The sequence below is a fragment of the Melopsittacus undulatus genome, chromosome 9 (assembly GCF_012275295.1).
Source record: "Melopsittacus undulatus isolate bMelUnd1 chromosome 9, bMelUnd1.mat.Z, whole genome shotgun sequence".
Lineage (NCBI taxonomy): Eukaryota > Metazoa > Chordata > Aves > Psittaciformes > Psittaculidae > Melopsittacus > Melopsittacus undulatus.
In genome coordinates, this window is record NC_047535.1 from 22,954,217 (window position 1) to 22,960,514 (window position 6,298).

Below are 6,298 nucleotides of genomic sequence, written 5' to 3' on the forward strand. Positions count from 1 at the left end.
TGCTGCATCTCAGCCCTGGTACCTGGTCAGTGACTCGTAGTCCTCCGATGCAGTGATGAGCTGCCTGGCAGGGCTCACTTCATGAACCAACTGTAAGAGTAAGGATTATTAAAACACATGTTAAGACATATGAACATACTTGGTTATAATAACAGATTATTAATGAGAAAAAATGAACATATTAATAATAATAAATAATAGCATATTTGAATGTGAAGACAGGTATAGGGTGAACTGGATTCCCTAGTGCATGCCACCATCCCAGTTGTCCTGGCTTCCCAGGTGACTGCTTACCCTGGCATAGAACCATAGAATCGCAAAATCAACCAGATTGAAAATTACCTTCAAGCTCATCCAGCTCAACCATTCCCCAGCCCTGCCAAGGCCACCACTAACCCATGGCACTGAAGGCCTCATCTCCACAGTGTGTGAACACTTGTAGGGACAGTGACTGCAGCCCTGCCCTAGGCAGCCTGTTCCAATGCCTGAGCACCCTCTGGGGAAGGAATTGTTCCTCAGCTCCATCTAAACCTGCCCTGGTGCAGCTTGAGGCCGGTTCCTCTTGTCCCATCCCTTGTTCCTTGGGAGCAGAGCCCAGCCCCTCCTGGCTCCATCCTCCTGTCAGGCACTTGTAGGGAGCCACCAGCTCCCCTCTGAGCCTTCTCCATCTGAACCCCCCAGGTCCCTCAGCCGTTCTTCACCTCTCTTGTGCTCCAGGCCCTGCACCAGCTCCACTGCCCTTCTCTGGCTCCACTCCAGCACCTCAGTGTCTGTCTTGTAGCGAGGGGCCCAGAGCTGAACACAGGATTCGAGGTGCAGTAGGAAGCAACTCATTAATTTTCTGAGTGCAGCCCCGGGATTGGAACTGGATGATCTTTACAAACCATTCAATGATTCTATTATATTTTCCCATTCTTTCTACTGTTCACTTCTGTCCTGCAGCCCTGCCTGAGGACTGTGCTCTGCTTTTCACTTTGCCTTCACTCAGCTGTTCCTGGGGAACTCTGATGCATGTTGAGGTTTCCGACATTAGATGCAGTGTGGGGGCAGAATGAAACGGGGCCTTGGCAGAGGAGGAGCAGAGGGGTCACTGCTGCTATCCCAGCAAGGTGGTTTTGAGGGGGGGTCTCCTCATCAGGGCTGCTCCCAGCTCCACTGCCTGTGGTGGGGCAGCCCCTCATTGTTGGCTCCTTCACTGGTGGTGGAGATTGTTCTGCTTTGCTGGCAGGTGCCAGCTGACCCGGACCCACAGCACCATGCACTGCTTGCATCAGCTGTTGCTACAGAAGAGTTTAACCAAGACTTAAGAAAGCAGCAAGAACTGCAGATGGCATGAGAGGGATGTGCTAGAATCTCGCATCTTGGTGCTTGAGCATTTTTTCATGTAAATGAATGTGAAAGGGGTGCTTCAGACGTTTCACTTGCTCACAGGGCCTGAAGAGGGCTGCTGAGCCTAACCTGCTTGTGCCTATGGGGAGGAGCTGGTGGCGATGGGCAGTAAAGTCAGGAGAGTGGCACTTGTACATGGGTACACAGCTTCCTGTGCTCTTTTCTTTCCCCACGACCTCTATCAAAACACTCCCTGAGTACTGGTGGTCTTCCCACCTGTATGAAACACACACACAGCAAGTGATGAGGGTAAGGCTGGGTTGGATAGGACTTGGAGCAAGCTGCTCTAGTGAAGGTGTCCCTGCCTGTGGCAGGGGTTGGAGCTGGATGAGCTTTAAGGTCCCTTCCAAACCAAACCAGTCTGGGATTGCGTGATTCTATGATAGTACAATACCCATGCTGGGAAACAGCGAAACTCCTGGAACACATATGCATGCTTTAGCCCTGGCACATCTCACACAAAGTAAGGCTAATTCGGTAACACCCTTGCACAAAAGGCTCTGGGTGCTGCAGCTGCAGCAGATGCTGGTCTCTGATCACCAGATGTTCCCTGGGTGCCACCCCAAGCAAGTGTTGGTGCTCCTGTGGGTTAAGGAGACCAAGGGGTGGACCCCAACAGGCCTGAGGGTCTCCACAGCGCTCCCTCCAAACCAGCCAGTGCCATGATGGAAGCACAAGGAGGACTCCCAAAGGAACAGCAGTCCCACTGTGCCGCTCAGCACTCCCTGACCACAGCCACCATCCGAACTGGGACCAAGCCCAGCCAAGCCCTGGGGTACTCATAGCAATGGTGAGTGAAAAGATGTGGCTGGCACGATCCCTCCTGTCGTGTGGGCTTTGAGCTTCAGGACCACATTAATGGAATCAGTTCTGGTGCTGAAATCAGCGTTTGCTTCTGTCACTGAGCTTGGTTAAAATGTGATGGTCATCTCGCTGCTTTATGTACAGGCAAAACCCACTTCACAAATATTGCTGTACACAGTGGTTGTTAAGTTGTAGGAGGCTTTGGTTGCCAGATCTTGGCAATATATTGTATGATATATATATGTATATATATATAATGATATAATATTTTCCCTCTGTGAGGATGTGCTGGGCATCAAAGCCAGGCTGGCTTCCTGCAGAAGGCACCCACTGATGGATGCTGTTGATAACCTGAAAGGCCACAGGGCACAGCCTGGAGATTCTGTGAGGCCTCCTGAGGTTCTAATATAGGACCGTTCAACTGCACACCCAGCTGTGGAACAAACAGCACAGGACACATTGTCAAGATTAAATGCCACATCAATGTCTTAGGCTCAGACCCACCTGCACTGCACCTTCAGCTGCTTGCTCAGGGCAACAATCTGGTGCGAGGAGCACCCCTGGGCTCATACACGCACCTCCAGGAAGTGCATACTTGTGCCTCTTGGTCCTTTTCTCCCCTGGAAAAACAGAAACATAAAGACAAAGATGAACCTTGAAGAAACTGAGCCCACTAGCAGAGAGGACTTCTGGCCTACTTGCTTACCTCTACATTACACTGCCTGATGCACACCAAGAGGAACCGGTGCCTGTGTGGAATTATCGACTGTTTCCTACTGCACTGCTGGCTGCTTCCCAAGGACAGGTTCCTGCCCTGTGCTCCTGCCTCCCCCCATGCCTCCTCTCCACGCATGGCCCTGTGGCTACGACACAGCAGTGCAGGTGGACGCCATGAGTTTGCTGAGTTATTACAATTGCTTCCCTAAAAAACAGAATAAAATATCTGAAAATGTAAAATCTCACAAGAGAGACTGATCCATTTTCACTGATACCTGATGGTCACAGTTCTGGTTTTTGTCTATGTACTTTGTACAGGTTCTAGTGACCAACATTAAACACAGAACTTCAATGTCAGTATGACACTGATGCCCAATGAAGTTGACACTGGATTGTGCACCAGAACACAAAGCAAGAGAGAAGCACTAAGCGAGAAGGTGCACATGTGACTGACGAATGCAAACTGCATTGAGAGTTAAGAATGCAAACTAAATTATTTAACCCTGTCTTTAAACATTTGCTACATGAAAGGCCCTTTTAAACCAGTCTCCTTCCATGGCTTTAGCCATTTAAAATAAAAAGTGCTGCTTACATGCTTGAATGCCTTGTTCCCAACTGTACATCTCAGTATTCCTTCTGCACTGGGGTGTTGGCTTTATGGGGATGTTTTGTTACGGCATTTGAACCACCACTGCTGTGTGTTTACTGCTCCTGTAGGACAGCCAAGAGCTGCTTGGTGCCAACCAAAATGGGACAGTATGGTGTGATGTCCAAACAACAGGAACTCTGCTGTCAGAGGGGAAAACTGGAAGGGATGTAGGTGGTCATCTACTGACCCTGCTCTTGCTGCAGCTCAGTGATACCTGGTGTGTCAAGGTTGTTTTCATAGGTAGCTTCCTTGCAAACATTTACTTACAGAGAAGACAGGCCCAAGGGGAGAAAAGGTAACTTGGTTTACTTCTCTGCAGTAGCATGGAAATAACTATAGGGACAATCTGTCTAGAGCTACAGGCCAGCAGAAAACAGGACTTTGTATAGACCACTGCAGAGGAAATCTATGGGTAGAACACTACAAAACGGTAAGAAAAACTGGGAAGCTCAAAAAATGCTGGGAATCCTTCCCCCTGCACTGCTGACCATGGCTGAGCCCTCCCTGAGCACCACACCAGAGGTAGGACCTGAGGGCTCAGTGTTGTGAGCTCCTCAAAGTGAAGGAGCAGATGGAGGCTCTTCCCAAGTGCCCACCTCAGGATGTCACTGCTGGTGACACGTCTGCTCCCAAGTCATCTAAATACCCCCAAAATTCCCCATCCAGGAGCTCCCAGACAGCAGCAGGTCCCTTTGTGCAACATGGTCCCTGGGCTCCCAGTGCCTGTGTGAAGGCTCAGGTGCCTGCAAGGCCTGTGTTTGCCATGCAAATGTTCTCCAAGTATCTATTTGGGCCTATGCTGCTGGTTTGCTTTATTTTTTCCAGTTGGTTTAAAAGCATGTATTAAAAACTCACTTCAGGATCTAAAAAACATAACTTGATTATCAAAGTATGCTTTGCTGAGCCATCTCAGCTTCACCAGTCACTCCTCCTTGCCCAAGAGCAGCCAGGCACCCTCCTTGCATGGCTTCTAGATGGAAATGCACATGGAGAAGTCAAGGCAATGAGACAACATCACCAATTAGTTTCTTTATCTGCTAATCCCTACTAACATGATTAGTACGGTGTCCAAGTTGCCAGAAAAGAGCCACTGAGTCTTCCATAACTCATGCTGTTCAATGTTGGCTCTGGCGTCTTCCATCACAACTTTAGATAACCCAGCTGACATTGCAGGAGTGAAAACCCTAGACTGGATATAAGGAAGAAATTCTTTACTGTTAGGGTGGTGAGGCACTGGAATGGGCGCCCAGGGAGCTCGTGAATGCTCCATCCCTGGCAGTGTTCAATACCAGGTTGGATGAAGCCTTGGGTGATATGGTGTAGTGTGAGGTGTTCCTGCCTGTGGCAGGGGGGTTGGAACTGGATGATCTTAAGGTCCTTTCCAACCCTAACTATTCTATGATTCTATGATGCTATGCTGTGAGCACAGCTTTGCTGCTGGATGTAACCATCACCCAAGGAGCAGTGCAGGACCACAGGGAGCCCAAAACCGCACTGGCTTCTTCTCAGAGGAGCATCTGACTAGAGCTTTTTATGTCCCAGCTGCCCTTTGTTGTGTTCACCAAAATCCCTGTGGCATTAAGAGGGTTCAGCTCAGCAGAAACTGCATTGGAATTTTGGGTGATGCTTTGGAAACCTGGCTGTTTTCATGGAGATGCAGGTGGGACTTGAGGAAAGGTGATGAGGATTAAATTCTTCACAGATCACAGGGACTTGGTGTGATCAAAGCCCGTAAAACAAATGGGAGAGGAAACTGGGCACAGAATGTGGTGTGGATGAGCTGTGTTTTCCAAAGGGCCAACTTTGGCCTGTTCAATCAACTGCTAAGGGAAGTCCCATGGGAAAGGGTACTATGTGGTAAAGGGGCTCATGATAGTTGGTCAGCATTCAAGGACCACTTCTTCCAAGCTCAGGATCAGAGCGTCCCAATGAGTAGGAAATCAAGTAAGGGATCTAGAAGACCAGCGTGGTTAAACAAGGAGCTGCTGGGCAAACTCATGTGGAAAAAGAGAATCTATGGATTATGGAAAGAGGGCTGGCCACTTGGGAGGAATATAGGACAGTTGTTAGAGGATGCAGGGAGGCAATTAGGACAGCTAAGGCCTCCTTGGAACTTAATCTTGCTAGTCGGATTAAGGACAATAGAAAGGGCTTCTTTAAATACATAGCAAATAAAACTAACACAAGAGGCAATATAGGCCTACTGTTGAATGAGGTGGGGGCCCTAGAAACAGAGGATATAAAGAAGGCAGAAGTGCTGAATGCCTTATTTGCCTGTCTTTACTCCTGCAGACTCTCCCCCCAGGGGTCCCAGATTCCTATAGCCCCAGAAGGAGTCAGGACAAAGGAGGAGTTTGCTTTGGTAGATGAGGATTGGGTTAGGGATCAGCTATGCAATCTGGACATCTATAAATCGATGGGTCCGGATGGAATGCACCTACGGATGTTGAGGGAGCTGGTGGAGGTCATTGCTAGGCCACTCTCCATCATCTTTGGTAAATTGTGGGAAACGGGAGAGGTGCCTGAGGATTGGAAGATGGCAAATGTCACACCAGTCTATAAGAAGGGCAAGAAGGAGGACCCGGGTAATTATAGACCAGTCAGCCTTACCTCCGTCTCTGGAAAGGTGATGGAACAACTTATTCTTGACTCCATCTCTAGGCATATCAAGGATGAGGGGGTCATTAAGAACAGCCAACATGGTTTTATGAGGGGGAAGTCATGTTTGACCAACCTTAT